We start from the raw sequence: 16,666 nt of genomic DNA on the forward strand, positions 1-16,666 counted from the left end.
GGGGGGGTTAAATAAAGATGACCCTCGGGCTCCGGAAACCCAAGGGAAAAAGAGGCTAGGTGGCAAATGGTAAAAACAAGGTTGGGCATTGCTGGAGGAGTTTTATTCAAGGCAAACTGTCAAGGGGTTCCCATTATAACCCAACCGCGTAAGGAACGCAAAATCCGGGAACATAACACCGATATGACGGAAACTAGGGCGGCAAGAGTGGAACAAAACACTAGGAAAAAGGCCGAGCCTTCCACCCTTTACCAAGTATATAGGTGCATTAAGATAACAAGATAATATTGTGATATCCTAACAATAAACAATGTTCCAACAAGGAACGATCTCCAATCTTCACCTGCAACTAGCAACGCTATAAGAGGGGCTGAGCAAAGCGGTAACATAGCCAATCAACGGTTTGCTAGGACATGCTGGGTTAGAGTTTTGACATGGCAATTTGGAAGGCATGATAAGCAAGTAGTAGGTATCTTAGCATAGGCATAGCAAAAGAGCGAGCATCTAGCAAGAAAAGATAGAAGTGATTTCGAGGGTATGGTCATCTTGCCTGCAAAGTTGTCAGAGTTGACTTGATCCTCGTAAGCAAACTCAACGGGCTCCTCGTTCACGAACTCGTCTCCTAGCTCTACCCAAGCAAGAACAACAAGCAAACGGAGCACAATCAACCACGTGCAATGCTCAAACAACATGATGCAAACATGGTATGATATGCGGGAAGCGGTATGTGATGCATATGCAAGATTTGACATGGAATGATTGAACCTGGCCTCAACTTGGAAATCCAAGAGTGCCACTAGAAAGGTGAGGTGATTTCGGTTGAAATCGATATAAAGATCACCGGAATTGGATGCACGGTTTGGAAATGGCAAGCAAAACAAATATGGCACCGGTCTACGATAATCAGCAAGTGACCAACTAAATGCATCAACATAAATATGCTACGGCACTCAAACATGACAAAAAAATACATGGCAGGGATCCACTCATGATACTTGACAAAAGATGAACACTGGGCTACGGCTAATTCATCCATTAACAGGTTCAAACAAGCATGGCAAAAGTGCAAATGATAACAGGTTTCAGACTTAGTGAAATTAACACAAGTCTGGAATTTATCATCAGGAAGCACACTTTAGAGCATGAAAATTACATGCTACAGGAACTGAACATGACAAGTCAAGGAATGGCATGAAGCTACTCAAAGCACTTAACAAAAGTCCCTTAGTGACCTTGAGCCAAAAGGGATCAGAAAATACAATTGCAAGCATGTGAACATAGCAAAAACACAAACAGATTCAGACTTAAGTGAAAAACTGGAGCATGCAAAACAGTCAACGAATAGGCATGTTTACGAGCTCGATGCACTCACTACAGAGCATGGCATGACAAACTAAGCATACACCCATCAAGAATACATGGCATGGGATCTAGGCATGGCAAGAACAAAAACATAGTATGCACGGATCAATAGCAACATCCTCGGCAAAATCGCTGAACACGTCAATAATCTGCCAGGATCATTTTATAGCAAAAGTAGAACTCGATTGACTCAAGCTAGGGTGCTCCATAAATGCAAACAAAGACATGGATGGATAGAGAACCACAATGTTAACAAAACATCCTTACTGATCATCCTCAAAAGAGGCATGGATCACTAGGAAACAACATGAACATATGGCATAACAACAAAAACAGAACAAGGACTTGGTGAAATTCTAAGTCCCTGAAATCAGCATTACCGATTACGCTACTTTGCAAGCTTGTTCTAGTCACTAAAAATATCACAAAAATACATGGCAAGCACCTCTGGAAAGATGGCATGGCATATAACAAAACACATGTAGAGTTCAGGATCATAGCATGCACACATTAATCATGGCAAAAATGACAAAAGACTATTTGCTGAAACAGATCTGCCAAATTCCTCACATAGCCCTCTTCCAACAGCATTTCGGGCATCAAGATGAACTCAAATGAAAATGATGCAATGAGTTGAAATGATGTACTCGTCGAGACGAACATTTTGATATGCTACACGCGCGAATCAGAGCTACGGATGCAGAGTTATGGCATGCCAAAGTTTGTAAAAAAAATAACTGAGAGAGAGGCAAAAGTCAACCCGATTCTCAGATCTAGGGTTCCTCCGCGGGCACGCAATCCGAGGAGCTCCGGCGAGAAACTTCTGCCCCGGCGAGGTGGAAGCTCCGATCCGGCGAGGGGGACACCGGATCCGGCGAGAGGAGACGGCGGCGCGGCCCTCGGGCGCTGCGGGGCGCCGCGGCGGCGCCGACGAGGTAGGTGCGGCGAGGTGGCGAGGAGGGGCGCGACGGCCGGAAATGGCGGCACGGTTGCCGGTGCAACACCGGCGAGGCGGTGCAGGTGACGGCGACGAGGAAGACGGGCGGTGCTGCGGGGGGAGACGACCCGGGCGGCGGCGACGTCCGGCGGCGAAGGAGCGGATTTTAGGGTTAGGGTGCGAAATGATCCGCGAATTTTTGGAGGAGACCTAGTTTTATAGGTAGGAAGATCGAGGAAGCTTCAAATGGAGTGCGGTTTTCGGCCACGCGATCGTGATCGAACGCCCTAGATGATGGAGAGGTTTTTGGTGGGTTTTGGGCCAAATTGGAAGGGTGTTGGGCTGCAACACACATGAGGCCTTTTCGGTCCCTCGGTTAACTGTTGGAGTATCAAACAAAGTCCGAATGGCACGAAACTTGACAGGCGGTCTACCGGTAGTAAACCAAGGCCACATGACAAGTCTCGGTCCAATCCAGAAATCTTTAACCCCCACACACGAAAAGAGGTAGAAAGGACCACCGGAGGACATAGGAGCGCCGAAATGCAAAACAGACAACGGGGAAAATGCTTGGATGCATGAGACGAACACGTATGCGAATGCAATGCACATGATGACATGATATGAGATGCATGACAAAGACAACAACACACGGAGACAAAAACCAGACAACAGAGAAAATAAAATAACTTAGGCCGGAAATGGCAAGAGTTGGAGTACAGATAAGGTAAATTACATCCGGGGTGTTACATAGCTATCACGACATAGGCATAGCAATAGAGCGAGCAACTAGCAAGCGAAGATAGAAGTGATTTCAAGGGTATGTTCATCTTTCCTGCAAAGTTCTCCGGGTTGACATAAGCTTGATCCTCGTAAGCATACTCAACGGGTTCCTCGATCATGTACTCGTCTCCCGGATCTACCCAAAGCAAGAACACAAGCAAGGGAAACACAATAAACCATGATGCAATGCACAAGCAACATGATGCAAAACATGGCATGACATGCGGGATGTAATATGCAATGTATATGCGTGCTCCAGAAGGAAAAGATTGAACCAGGCCTCAACTTGGCAAAGAAAGTGTGCCGCTGGAAATATGAGTTGATTTCGGTTGAAATCGATATAAAGATCACCGGAATCGGATGCATGGTTTGCAAATGGCAAGCAAAGCAATAATGGCACGATTCTGCGATTAACATCACAATGCCATCTAAAATGCAACATGAAACTAAGCTACTGCACTCTAACATAGTAACAAAGCACATGGCAGTGATCCACTCAAGATGCTTGACAAAATATGAACACTGAGCTACGGCTAAATCACACAATAGCAGGTTCAAACAAGCATGGCAAAAGTGCAAAAGATATCAGGTTCACACACTTAGTGAAAATAACAACATGTCAGGAATTAACACCAGGAAGCAATGTTTAGAGCAAGATAACAACATGCTACAGGAACATATCATGGCAAAGCAAGGCATGGCATGAAACTAGTCCAAGCATATAACAAGAGTCCCTTACTGACCATAACCCAAAAGGGATCAGAAAATATGATGGCACACATGTAAACATAGCAAGTTTCGTTAACAGATTCAGACTTAGCAGAAAACTGGACATGGCATAAACAGAGTTACGTAGGCATGTTTGCGAGCTCGATGCACTCACCACAAGGCATTGCATGACAAACTAAGCATACAACCAGCAAGAAGACATGTTCAAGAAGCTAACCATGGCAAGAACAATCTCATAGCATGCAAGGATCAACTACGACAACCTTGGCAAAATTAAATAACATGTAAACAATCTACCAGGAATATTTTATAGCAAAAGTAGAGCAAGATTGAGTCATGCTAGGGGTCTCCATAATTGCAAACAAAGACATGGATGGATAGAACATAACAATATCTCAAAATCATCCTTACTGAACATGCTCAAAAGAGGCATGGATCACTCTGTAGCAACAAGAATACATGGAACATGCTCAAAAGAGGCATGGATCACTCTGTAGCAACAAGAATACATGGCATAAAAATAACATCAGGGAACTGACTTGGAAGAATTCTAAGTCCCTAAAATCAGCAACATCACGAGAGCTACTTTGCATGCATGTGCTAGTCACCACATTGATCACAAAAATACATGGCATACACCCCTGTAAAGATGGCATGGCATAGCCCAAAACACATGTAGGGCTCAAGTTCATAGGAGGCACACATTAATCATGGCAAAAATGACAAATGTCCATAATCTGCTAAGAAACAAAAACTAACATTCTATAACACTCTTGCAACAGCATTTTAGACATCAAGATGGACTCAAACAAGCATGGTGCAATGGAACAAAATGAAGAGGACATCCTAACGAACAATTTGATATATCACACACGCAAAACGGAGCTACGGATGATGAGATATGGCATGGTGAATGTGCTAGAAAATAATGCAAACTTGGGGAAAAAAGAGGTCAACCCCTAGGTTTCTTCTCAGATCCAGATCCAGCGCGCACGGTTCCTGAGGTTGACCGGGGTCTCGCCGGAGACGATGGGGATGGTAGCCGGAGGGGTCGAAGACGGCTGTGCCGGGTCGGCAGAGGGCGGATCCGGCCATGGCGCGGCAGGGCGGCGAGGTTTGGCCGGCGGCGACCGGCGCCGGGCAGCGCGGCAGAGCGGCACCCACAGGAGGCGGCGGCGGTGACCGGCGAGCTGGGTGGCGGAGCGGCGACCGCGGGAGGCGGCGATGGAGCTTGTAGGTGCGCGGGGGCCGAGCGGGCGGCGGTGGAGGCGATGGGCCTCGGGGGCCCGCTTCAGGCCTGGCGGGCCGGTGCGGGAGGGCGGCAAAGTGGGCGCGGGCGGAGCGACGTGGCGGCACGGGGTTGGTCGGGCGGCGGTGCGGACACGTCCGACCGTCTCGGATGTGTCCGGCGGTGGCAGGGAAAGAATTCTAGGGTTTGGACCCAGGATTTTGGAGGGGGGCATATATTTATAGGTTCTTAGAGCTAGGAGAGTCCAAATGAGGTGCGGTTTTCGGCCACGCGATCGTGATCGAACGGCCGAGAGGATGGAGGGGGTTTAGAGGGTTTTGGGCCACTTTGGAGGGGTGTTGGGCTGCAACACACACGAGGCCTTTACGGTTCCTCCACTACTAGATATTTCATTATAACCGAGGATCTAATTACCGTCAGATATTTTTTATCACCGTCAACTATTACTAAAACCGACGGTACACTGTCGGCCGTCTCCCGTCGGCCTTGCTTCATCGGCCATTAGAGTAATGTCCGACGGTACGGTTGGGTAATTTTGTCACCTACGGTAGTAAGCCGACGGTGAGCCGTCGAGCATGTTACTGTGACCTGCTGGCTCACCTTAGCCCGACGACATTTATATCCAACGGTTCCTGGTCGGGCATTTATTGTCCGACGGTTATTGATTCTCCTCGGTTTTCATAATAGTCGACGGTACATTCGACCCATAGGACTTAGTTATACCCATGCGGAGAACCAAACCGTCGGCTAGTTAGATGGCCGACGGTGCATACAACCCTTCAGGAGACCTGTTAGTCGAGGGGTGAGCAAACACCGTCAATTTATGAATTCACCAACGGTCTAAAGTCCCCAATGGCATAATGTGTAACCGAGACATTTGTGACACCTTAGGGCATTACTCACCCCTCATATATTGCTTTCACCGAGGGGTGTTTACACTTACAATAGCAATATTTCAGAATATTGGCATTTCAAATACATCTCATACACACAAGCATAAGGTATTGAGTTGCATCCGAATGGCATTAACCATAAGTATCAAATGTCTGAATTCAGAACAAAAAAATAACTGAGATAGGTCATATTTTGCGAAGGTAAATTGTCCACTATGACAAATTGGTCCATAAGATAAAGTATTTCAAACATCTAACATAACTTGATTTTGGCATGACTTGAAGATCACTAGACTTTTATGGCCAATCATCATTATCATTGCCATACTCATTATATTCCTCATCTTCATAGTCATCATATCCCTCACCACCATAGTATGGCTCATCACCATATAGACCATCCTTGCCATAGTCATCATCTCCCTCGCTACCATAGTAGTCATCCTCATCATCATCTCCATGACTGGCACTGCCTCCAGTCCTGCTTCCCATTCCCTAAGTAATGATAAAACTAGTTGTCAGTATAATTTAGCTAAAATTCAAGTGACCTACAGGGACCAAACATATTTTTTCTAATTGACAGGTAAGCTGCTAGCTGCTATTTAATAGTATGACTATCTAACAATAAGATTGCCGATTTTCCTTTTGATCCTTCACATGAGATTTTCATAGGAAACATGAATTAGTAGGAGGGCACTGTCCAAGTACAGTGGATATCTATCGGCAACCCAACTATCAGCAGCGTTTACATTTTGCAGTCTCATGACACAGCCGAACAAGTAAACTAACAGAACACTATTGGCTAGTTCGAGCATATAACTAATTAAGAATGACATATTCAAAAAGAGGTTAATATAAATTTCCATTCAAATAATTTAATGGCAAAAGCTCACATAAAATTTACACCAACAATGTTGTAGATTATACTGCACATAAATATTTATTACTGAATTTTTGTTGTTATACTTCACATATAGTACCTAGCATAGAGCTAATTGGAATCCTGAAACTAGCAATTTGGAATGATCATGAGCGTGTATGGTTGATCTTTAAGAGATATAGCAAGCTTCAGTTTAGCTCAAGTTTGTAAAGTACATTTGTACAGATCTGCATGTGATCTTGTTTCAAACAACAATAAAAAGCATATACTAGCTGCATGTGTCCCAAGGAAGAGTATTCTAATTGAAATGCGTCTATACAGAGGGTTTAGCTATCGGGACCCCGATCCTAAGTCACACTGATCTAGCATGTAACACATCATATCACTTTGCGGCCTCACGCACGGTATTCCCACGGGTGCCACCTTACCTGGCCCAGGACCGTTTGCGCCTTTTGGCTCACGTATATGATAGTGTCGCTAGCATCCATATGACAAAGAACCTGGGCCGACATGGCTAGTCATGAACCTAAAGTGGTGCTAACCTATGGGGACAGGCATACATGAATCACATCGAGCATGTCGGTCAACAACATATGAATCCAGGCTGTAGCACTGGGCTAACAGGACTCCGGGGAACCCGGGCTGTAGCAGGCTAGGCAGGACTCCGGAAGTCACCGCGTGACATTTCCCCGAAGGGACAGACACAGGAACGAAGTGAAACACATGCTGGCCAGTCAAGTGTCCTGAGCAGTAGTGCTGGGCTACCAGGACTCCGGTGAACCGGGCTGTAGCGGACTACTATGGCTCAAGGAAGCACTAGACTACATTTCCCCATAAGAGAGGCTGCCAAGGATAAACAACCAGATTGTCGGATCCCACACATAGCAATACACGTTACACATACGCATAACATGCAAGTATGTGCTGTACAACATGGCATCACAACATAACGCAAACTCATATAGATAAAGGCCCAAAAGAGCCACATAGCATTAAGTACAAGCAAGGGTCACATGACCCATCATTCGGAGCATACAAGCAACAAGCGGAAGCATTACATGTCTGAGTACAGACAACTACAAATGAAAAAAAGCTAAGGAGCCCGACTATCTACAACATCCGATCAAGATCGTAGCTGAGGTACAAGCTACTTGTCGAAGTCCACGTAAATAAGACCGAAGTCTCCGCTGCAAAAACATAAATAAAGCAACATGAGTACAAAGGTACTCAGCAAGACTTACATCAAATCCTATCATACATGCACTTGTATCAAGAAGGTAATGTGGAGTTTAGTTGCAGCAAGCCAGCTTTGACTCAGTGGCTATCCTGTACTACGACTGCTGGTAACTCTTTTGAGGTGGCGCACACGAGTCCACTAATCACCACGTCAATACACTACTATGGATTCATTCCCGTCTTCCTACGAAAAGGCCATCCATAGCACTCACACTTGTCTTGAGCATTTTAGAGTATCCACTTCAAGTTGTCTATGTACCACGTAAGCATCCAAGAAGTCCATAACCGAGGACACGACTATTCGAATAGATCATGATAACCCTGCAGGGGTGTACTTCTTCACACACGCTCTCACCACTTATCACCATGTACACGTCATGTATCTCGGCAACCTTCAAGCGGAAGCCTGGCGAGGGTGTCGGCCACGACCTGACTAACCACACAAGACTCTAGTCTAGGTTTATCGCCTATTCGGGTTCCATCCGCAAGGAGATCCTGCCGGGGTGTCGCTCACGGCCCAAACGATGTGTGCAGGGTTCCCAAGCCCACCTCGCCGGATGGATCTACGCTTGGTACACCGTGCCACTTGTGCCTAGTCTGTCCCAAGCCCACTTGGTCGGGTGCCACTTGGTAGACTACTAACACTACCTACAAACACCAGAAACTATTTGCAACTCCTGGACAGAGATCAAGTTGGCTAATAAATCGAGAGGGCTTGGAGCGCCCGGAGCCCAATGTGTGGTAGTAATTAGTCATTGGACAACTTACACAGAACTCAGTTCTTAAGGACGGTTCCAGTGAGACAACCCACCATGTACTCCTACATGGCCTCTCACCGCTACCTTTACCAAATCGTGATCACACGCTTAACTCTCAGCACCAGAACATATCGTACCACTCCAATTCATTCCCGATGAATCAGACCTGACACAACTCTAAGCAATAGCAGGCATGGCATGGCAAGAACACAACATGGCTCAATCAACTCCTACACATGCTAGTGGGTTTTAACTATTTACTGTGGCAATGACAGGTCATGCAGAGGAATGGGTTCGACTACCGCAGCATAAAGTAGCAGTTGAATCATTGTTGTCCTAATGCAATAATGAGAGCAGGAGCGAGAGAGTAGGATTGTATCGGAATGAACAAGGGGGTTTGCTTGCCTGGTAGATCAACACGGGGGGCACTGCTCCACTGATAGGTACTCTCGAACACTTTCCGGAGCAGGACCTATCGAGAAGGAACGGTGTCAGAAATCAAACACAAGCATATGCAACATTATGATGCATGAACATGGCATGAGTATGTGATGTTGTTTGAGCTAATGCAACTAGCATTCATTTGGTTAAAGTCCATTTGAACTAAAGATTCAAATGCACCTTTAACATAAGCTCTTAGATATGCCATAAGTGTGTTTTCATATATACAGCATGTATAGATGGTTTGTCATGCATGAAAATGGTACAGATGGATAGATTGAATTTTTCTGATAATTTTTCATATATAAATTATTTCAATCTGAGCTACGATTGAATTTCTATGAATTTTTGAAGTTTATATCATTTTCTGGAATTTCCTGATTTATTTTAATACCAGAAAATGATATATTGCGTCAGCATGACGGCATCATTGCGTCAGCAGGTCAAAGGAGCTGTCCGAGTCAAACCTGACGACCGGGTCCCACATGTCATTGGCTCATTGTTAACTGGGAGTTAATCTCGTGTTGACTGGGATTCGACCTATTATGGGGCCCGCCTGTCAGTGTCTGTTAGAGAGGGGTTAGTGGTGATTAGCGCCTAACTAAACGTCCACGTCAGCCCACCGGAGTTCGGCCGGCGACGACCTCAACCGCGGCAGAAACTCGCCGAAAAACAGCTACGGGGCTCGGTTTTGCGCGTGGTTTGCGTCTACGGGTAGTTGAAGGTCTCGCGCATCTAAAGGAGGCAACGGCTCGCGCCGGGGTGTACTAAATCGACGGCGGCGGCAGCTTTTGCGGCGGCCGGAGTTCGGCCTCGACCGGAATCGCGGCTGCAGCGTGCAAAAGACAAGGGGGAGAGGGGGATTCGAGGTGGGAGCTCACGGCGGAGTTGCTGAGCAGGCCAGTGGGCTCAGGGAGGCGCTGAAGACGGCTAATCGGAGTCGGCAGTCGGCGGTGTCCGAGGAGGAAGACGATGGCGACGACGGCTCCACAGGGCATCTGGCGTCTTGTGGCTTGACGGAGAGGGAGAGGGAGATGCGGCGAAGCTCTCGGGCTTGTCGGAGAGGCGAGGGGGAGGCGGTGGCTGCGGCTATGGCAAACGGCGGTGACGACAGCGCTCGGGCGCAGTGAGAGAGAGAGCGAGGGAGAGGAGAGGAATGTGCACGGGAGAGTGAGAGGGGAATGAGGCGGCGCGTGGCGTCGTCCAGGGAGGCCAGAGCGACGAGGAGGGGAAGCAGGAGGTGGCGGGGAGACGTGGCCACGGCGTGCGTCGTGCCCGGCTTCTCCTCTGCCTACTGGCAAGAGGTAGAAGATGGGGCTGCCCCTGGTGGGCTGGGCCGCCAGGTTGGCTGGCCAGCTGGGCCGCCAGGTAAGGCCAGGTAAGCCTTTCCCTTACTTTGTTTTCTTTTCTATTTTCTGACCTTTGTTTTGATTTAATAAAAATACTAAATCAAGTTATTTTCTTCTGAAAATTTTTGCAGGGGCCTAAAGGATTATTCCAAAGCCCCTCACCAAAATTCAGAATTATTGGACAATATTATATATATATATAAATATTTATCCAACGCAAATAATTACTGGATTAATTCCAAATGGCCAAAATAAATATTTATGAGCTCCTAAAAATATTGGTTTGAATTTTACCTCTGCCCAATATTTTCAGAGAGAGACATGAACATTTTCTTGGACCCTTTTGGAGCAATTTTTATCTGGGTCATTTCCAGAAATGATTTCTGAGGGTTTTACAAATCCCCATTTCAAATTTAAATGAAATTTAAACGTGATGCACACATGACTAGCTAGCCTAGGTCATACCAGAACTAGGGATGTGACATTAGCAAACATGGTCCAACCATGCTTAGGTAAAAAGGAAGAATATTCCTAAGAAAAATATTCAGGATGGTTAGCTAAAGTCTTTCCTGTGTACTAATTCTTTCCCTGCGACCTGAATATATTCTACATGAATTACAAATAAACTATTGTTCATACTGTCATATGTTTGCCTATTGATGATTTTCGAATTAACATGCTTCAGTTTATCTAGTTTTGCGCATAAGAAATAAGAGCAAATTAAGATATGCATACAAACAAGGCATATGTACAGAGAAACAAGCAAACAAGGCATATGTACAGAGAAACAACCATGGCAATTGTAGGCTATGAAGGGTGGTCTTCACAACATTTTTTTCATATATGTGCAGATAAACTTGTTCTATCAACCATCAAGTATTTATATGCATTAGCAATCATTTCTCTTAGGTGATATAATCCTTTAGAGGAATGTGCCCATATAGTTAACCATGCATTTATTTTCACAAATCTGTAATTAAAACAATAAGGGATCTATTGTCTCTGCTACTACTATCCATGACCCATAATCCTGCAACTAACTTGCACACACAAATTCTTTCTTGATATCGTCTAAATGTGCTAATGTGCAAAGAGAAAACAAAATCGGTGGAACAAGGGGGAGGTCATCCGCAGACTTGCAGGCACGACGACAATGAACTAACCTTTTCAGGTTCGCTTTGATGCACATCACCTCGTCCCCTACGAATTCTGCCTTCCGAATCTGATGTAGACTGTGTATCATACACAGAAGACACATCACTTAATAGTTCCATTGCTGCAAGCCTACCATCGAGATGGGTTAAACTTACCAAGTCAGCCGTAGCTGATTGCATTATGCCATCAAAGTCCACTCCCCCTTTCTCAGCCAATGACTATAAACATCAGCATGTCAGCACAACCCTATCCACTCAGACTCCAATTTATAAGAGAAGGAAAGATTACCTGCACAACAAGCTCAATGCCTCGAAGACGCTTGTTCTCCTGCTTCAAATGTTTGTTCTCTCTTTCTAGACGGTCCTCCCTAGCAGACCGCACCGGTTGTGAGGCCATCACCCTTTTAGACTTAAACTTCTCCTTCTCTGCTTTGCTAAATAACTCATTAGCAATTCCCAGCCTGCCATGTGGCATTCTACCTGCTGCTTCATAGACGATTTGTCCATCTAAATCTGGGTGCTCCTCTTCCCAATTTTCTCCATGAGCATTTTTCATTGCCTTATCAAAATCCTCCTTTTCAAATAAAAAATTAATGTAAACTAAAGTGTTGTGCAAATAGTTGTCATGATGATTAAAATGAGCTAAGTCGCAAGATTTCGCTAACCCAACGATCGGCAGTTCTTTGACTGCAAATCTTCTCTTCGTCGGTCCCTCGATGCAAATTGTGCGTGTGAAGCCAAGCACCGGAAATTCCAGGGTCTTTCCCTGTTTTGAGTGTCTGCATTTCAAGAGTGTGAAACATCATCCAATGTAAATGAAACTTTCCTATCCTATTAAACATAAGCAAAAAGATGCTTGATGAAGATAGAGTACCAGGAATTGACGTGTGGCGACAGCATTTCTCGCACCGCTGCAATGGAAGACTGTATCCCCATTAGCAAGTATGTTCCTCTTGTTTCTTAAGGATAACCCTCTAAATTCAGCACCACTCCAATGCTCACATAGTAGACGCCAACCAACATCGGTACCAAAGTCAACTTTCTTTGCAGAAATTAAAGCTTCCTTAGTTGGCCAACGGTTACCATTCTCATTCACTTCTGTTAGTTGTGTAGGCAATTGTCCCTTCTTCATTAATCTTTTGATGGCTGCCGCCTTTTCCTCATGTAGCATCTGCTTCACTTTCCTAGTAAAGTTCTCCTCCAAAACACCATCTGCCTTCTCTTGCTCCAATGGGTCACACTTGAAACGCCACTGCCAAAAACCATCCCAAAATATTTTTGTTAGTTACTTGTGCATTTGTGAAAGTGAGAATACACACAAAAAATCAAAGCTTCCAACACTTCATAGATAAACCAAGTAGTTTTTTCATGTTTGTGACCAAAACAAAGAATTGTAACTACCACACATCCACCAGTTTTAGAATTCTTATTTCTAAATATAATATGGTCACCTCTGTTTCAGAATTCTAAGTACGTACTAGTAACCATAGAACTGATTAAAAATTCTCAAATCATTTATAGAAACAATGCATATATATATATATATATATATATATATATATATATATATATATATATATATATATATATATATATATATATATATAGTCTGTGTGTGTGTGCGCGCGCGCATATACTTACCCAAAATTCTTCCACAATTTTGGAAGCTGCTGGTCTTACTTCTGGGCCAGGGGACCACTTGTAGTCCTCCCAACACAATACTGGTTTCTGGTCATTTTTTGGACCAATTGGCGGTGGATACATCTGCCGCACTAAGGCACCTTGCACCGTTGATGGATCACGAGCGGTGTATGGGTGCCTTTCCCATAACCTGTTATTATTTGATAAAAGATTGTTAGCACATGAATATTGCTCCAACAAGTAAAGCAGTTGGAATATTTAATACTTACACGCCTTTGGGAACTATAAGCGGTCGGTCAATTTCCTCTAGTCTGAGACCGGCTGAAGTCCTAGTTCTTGGTGTTCTAGCTTTTTTAGCCTGTGCAGTTGACTGAGTTGATCCATTCTTTCCTATGGAGGCACTAGAAGAAGACCTATCCAGTCTAGGCACTGAGAAACACCTATGATTCAAGCGGCCCATCCTGTTTACATAGTGGAAAATGCATGCTTATTAGTTACATAAAAATAACGAGTAAATGATAACAAAAGGCATGCAAGTAGAAGAAAGAAAGGACATGAAATGTTATGTAACAGATAAATTGGAAATACTATCAACCATGGTATATTTGTTCAATAGTAGTGTCACTAAATCACTATACAATATGTATTACTACCAATAGTAAACATACTATATTATTCACTAGTTGTGTCACTATATAATATTTATTGGTACCAAGAAACAAAATGAAAAGTGCAAAAGCTATAAATGTTTAGTAATCCTCATCGTCATATTCCGAGTCATGCTCTATTGCATCATCCTCATCTTCGGTCTCATATGTCTCTTCTTCTCCTTCCTCTTGTGGTAAATCTTCTTCCTCATCGGTACTCTCTTCCAAATCATCTTCTGAAGATTCTTCTCCCTCATCATTAAAGTCTTGATTTTCTATTCTTTCAATTTCAGAGGGATCAAGCATCACATCATCTGACTCCTTTCTTGGCTTAGCAGACTCATCAACAAATTTGCCAACATCTACAGAAAAACTACCCAGCTGACTAACTTCTTGGAAATATTCATCTGTAGTAGATGGGTCATTTGCGCAGTCATCAAGGTTACTCAAGCTGCTGCTTGGTTGAATCGTGTACACAACCCTCCAATCACGAAGATCTCTCCTCGAGGATGCATACTTCAAGTAATAAGCTTGTGTAGCTTGGTGAGCCATGGCAAATGGTTCAAAATTACGAAGCCTTGAAGACCACTGGATCTCCACCAAACCTAATTTTGCATTAAGCTTCACACCTTTGATAGGATCAAACCAACGACATTTGAAGAGTACCATCTCAATTTTTCTACCAGCTATGAAGGATAATTTGATTATTTCCTCGATGACACCATAATACTCAAGATGTTAAGTCTCTGAGATGAAGGAAGACAAACAAACTCCTGTGTTCACTGTTTTCAACCTTCTACGTTTTTTCTCAGATGCCTCTGATCTAAAGCGAAAGCCATTCACGTCATAGGAGCTATAGGAATAGGCTCTAGAGCTGCATCCATTAGCTAAATTCCACAAGTCCTCATCAGAATTATGATCTCGTTTGCACTACAATGAAGTGGAAAAATACTTGGATTATTAAACATAGTAGTAGTTGAATGGAGAGCATATATAAGGCTAATTAAAATTTTCTTACAGCAATCTCGAACCATTCCACAAATTCTGATGCCATCATTTGATCAAGGCCCTCCAATGTCAAATTGGGATGCATCGCATACTTTTCATCCTCAAATTCTCTGCAAATACATGTATGACTATAAACATCTGAACATCTTGCACACTACAATACTAAAATTGCAAATTATTCATCACTTACTCTCGAAATCTGTCAATAGCAAAGCAGTTGATCAAAATGTACAACCTTGCTGCATTCAACTCTTCACGCGATAGTTCTCGGGCAATTGCCCTTCCATGTAGGTTTCCTTCATGTTGAAATACATCTAAGGTACACCCATCATTCTGCACGCGTGTTCCTCTATTATTATATCGAGGATTCTTCTTCCATATGGTGCGAACATGATCACTGAAGTACAGAGAAAAACAATTTGTGATCTCCTGTACAATACAAGCTTCAACAATTGAACCCTCCACTCTTGCCTTGTTTCGCACTTTTAAACAAAGATAGTGCATTGCCCCATAACAAATTATTATAAGTTTCAGTGATACAAGACATAAATAGATTAAAACACGATGTACAGATTAAAGGTATATAGTCTAGCATACCTCTCAAAAACATACATCCAACGATATGCCACAGGCCCGCCAACCCTTGCCTCATATGGGAGATGCACTATCAGGTGTTGCATTACATTGAAGAAGCCTGGTGGGAACATTTTCTCAAGCTTGCATAATAGAACAGGAACCTCCTCCTCAAGTTCACGCATCCGTTTAGGAGCAATTTCTTTGGCACACAATTGCCGATAAAAAAAACTTAGCTCTGCTATGACCTTCCATTCAGGTTCTGGGATGAAGCCTCGTAGGGCAACTGGCAGGAGGCGCTCCATGATGATGTGGTAGTCATGGCTTTTCAGCCCAATAAATTTTTTTTGTTGCAAGTTCACAGTTTTACTCAAATTAGCAGCAAACCCATCAGAAAACTTCACTTCTTTAAACCACTTAAGGATGGTCATTTTATCGTCCTTGCTGACACAATATTTCGCTCTAGGTTTCTTCCACACACCCTTTGAATTCTTGTTCAGGTATAGCTTTGGTCGATCACAATATAAAGCAACATCAAGGCGTGCTTTGTTGTTATCCTCAGTTTTCTCAGGAATATCAAGGCATGTGTTCAGAATAGCCTCAGAAACATTTTTCTCATTATGCATTACATCAATGTTATGGCGAAGCAGCAATTTCTGAAAATACTCCAGTTGCCACAAACCACTTATAGCGATCCAATTGTGCTCCTTCCCAAACCCCTCAAATTTACTCTTGCCAGTTTCATCATGAACAAGACTTTTGAGTTGTTCATACACCTCTTCTCCGGACAAGGGCTTTGGTGGAGGATTTAGAACTGTTTTTTTCTTGCGAAAACATTTCACACTCCTACGGAATGCATGGTTAGTGGGAAGGAATCTCCTGTGGCAGTCAAACCAGCACGGCTTTCTGCCATTCTTCAATGAGAATGTCTTTATGTCAGATCCACATATAGGGCAAGCAAGCTTTCCATGGGTGCTCCAGCATGCTACTAATCCATAAGCTGGAAAGTCATGAATAGTCCAAACT

General features: G+C 44.0%; 1 long non-coding RNA gene across 1 annotated transcript; it reads right to left on the bottom strand.

Moving 5' to 3' along the window:
- Positions 1 to 12,900: 12,900 nt before the first annotated feature.
- LOC119334611 lies at positions 12,901 to 13,820 on the bottom strand. The gene is made up of 3 exons (XR_005161463.1): positions 13,682 to 13,820; positions 13,413 to 13,602; positions 12,901 to 13,023 (listed from the first exon to the last, which is right to left on the bottom strand). It is a non-coding gene; the product is annotated as an uncharacterized LOC119334611 (long non-coding RNA).
- Between the last annotated feature and the right edge of the window lie 2,846 nt (positions 13,821 to 16,666).

This window comes from Triticum dicoccoides, chromosome 7A (assembly GCF_002162155.2).
Source record: "Triticum dicoccoides isolate Atlit2015 ecotype Zavitan chromosome 7A, WEW_v2.0, whole genome shotgun sequence".
Classification (NCBI taxonomy): Eukaryota; Viridiplantae; Streptophyta; class Magnoliopsida; order Poales; family Poaceae; genus Triticum; species Triticum dicoccoides.